This window comes from Poromitra crassiceps (genome assembly GCF_964638095.1).
Source record: "Poromitra crassiceps genome assembly, chromosome: 17".
Taxonomy (NCBI): domain Eukaryota; kingdom Metazoa; phylum Chordata; class Actinopteri; order Beryciformes; family Melamphaidae; genus Poromitra; species Poromitra crassiceps.
In genome coordinates this window covers 26,795,382-26,797,677 of record NC_139635.1, presented here as the reverse complement: position 1 = coordinate 26,797,677, position 2,296 = coordinate 26,795,382, and positions in this window count along the sequence as shown.

The following is a 2,296-nucleotide window of genomic DNA, read 5'->3' as shown; positions in this document are numbered from 1 at the left end:
GTCAGGGGTGAGACGTTTCACTCCTCTACGATTGCATGAGTTAGTAGTTTTATTTCCTACTTTCCTACTAAACTCTGCCTTTAGATACAATGTTTTAATCTAAGAGCTATGAATCCTCACACATTAGCTCCTACAATCCTCTTCTCGTATTCAGCAATTAATGTATGTCATCACCACACAGCTACACTATGGGACGAAACAGTATGGGTATATGTTTCCCCCTGATGTGATTGTGTATGTTGCTGTGCAGATCCAGGCCGGCTGGTTAGAAGGTACCAAGGCCCTGCGCAGCCTGAAGCTGGAGGGGAACCTGCTCACCAGGTTGGACTCTGGTTCCTTCCCTCTGAACGACCTCAGCGATCTGGAGACTCTGGATCTGTCTGAGAACCTGATAGATCATCTGGACAGAGGCAGGTTAGGACATGTTTAACCTCCTGGGAGACCCCTGGTTGTCCACGGACCCCACTTTGGGAACCACTGGCTGTAATGTACTGTATTGGTGGTGTCTTCTGTTCCTAGTTTCCGTGGGCTGTCTGGCCTGCGCACTCTGGATCTGTCCAGAAACCGTCTGAGTTCAGCTCCTGCTGAGGCGTTCTCCTACCTCAGCTGGCTGACCAACCTCAACCTGGACCTCAACTCCTGGCACTGCTCCTGCCAGCTGCTGGAGCTGTCGGCCTTCCTGGCCAACTTCATACAGCAGCCCGACAAGGTGCAGGAGGCGTGTCTCACTAAAACATCTACCAATGGGATGAAATCATGTCACTTGTTTCCAATGCACTCTCATTTGTTTCAGGAATTGTCGGCGGTCAAGTGAGATTATCTTGACCCCGATGCACAGCACCTTATTTCAAGATTTTGTCATTTGATTTTGTAAAATACTTAAAACAAGTGAAACTTCATTGGAACTTCAGTGCAATTATCTCACCAGGTTGGCTGATTTTTTTCAGTTGTTTTAAGGAAAACCCATTTTAAAGACTTAATACTATTATGACCAGCCAGGCCCAGATGGCCATTTATTGCAGAACCTGCGGAGTGTTGAGTTTATTTAAAGAGTCTTACAGTGATGGTGTTTGCAGGCTCTCTATAACGGTCGTAGGATGGTGTGTGTGAGTGCTGACAACCCGGCTGTGACCACTGTACTAGAGCTGACCGAGGCCAACTGCGTCCCGTCCAATCGGAACATCGCTGTGCAGTTGAAGGCAGCCAATAATAGCGTGACGCCTCAACACCACGGTCGAGATCTGGCTATCACCGCTGTGGTCTGCTTTAGCGGTGAGAATGAAATAAGAGTTGGAAAAATCTCTCTACAGTGTATATGCAGTGACAACAAGGAGCAAGGGGTTTTATGGGAAATGCAGTCTTAACTTATCAATTTTCCAACCATGGTCTCATTTGTTGATGTAATACCAAGGTATCACAATTAATTTCTTGTATATAATTGTATATAGATAAAATAAAATAATATCCTACCTGTCCTCCTGTGACTCAGGTGGCGTGGGCTTGACTCTGCTGGCGGTCTGGATGTGGCGGTCTCGCAGGAAGAAACTGAAAGAAAGAAACAGAAAGAAGGAGAAGGAGGAGGAGGGAGAGAGCACAGTGGCCAACCATGACGGGAAGAGGAGGGACCTCTCCATGCCAGCCAATAGCAGCCAGCCAGGCGACAGGGAAGCGCCCATGCTGGACCCAAGGATAGAGACGCACGGTGACCAGTTTAGGCCCAGGGCAGGCAAGGCCGGCAGCCATTTCAGGTGTCCAGACTGCAGCGCTGAGGGACCGAGGGGGACGTGGCTGAACCCGATGAGGCGGGAGAACGGTATAGATGCAGGGGTCGAGGTAGAGGCGGAGAGAGAGAAGAGGAGAGTGAGGATGATGATGATGGAGGAGGAGAGGAGGAGGCCTGGGACGCGGCAGCCATTCCTTCAACAAGGCATCCTGGCCAGGGAAGCTGCTGCCACTGGCAACAAGCCACTTCTACATGGCAACTCTAACTATTACACCCCTGTACAGAGAGAAGCAGTCACTCAGAGCAGCCTCAGACCAGAAACCGCCCCTAATTACAAGACAAGCAGAGAGATGAACAGCTACAGAAGTGATATCGATCTTAAGAACAGAGGAGGACATGAGATATTAAGCTGCGAGAGCTGCCACAAGACATATGAGCACAGGCCGACAGAACAGGCCGACAGACACGGCAGGTTTCACACAAATTTGAGAGACTCTGCTCCTTTTGACGGTTTCCCTTCCCAGTACAGACAGAGCGACAGGGACAGGAACCTGAATTACAACCAGGTCGACT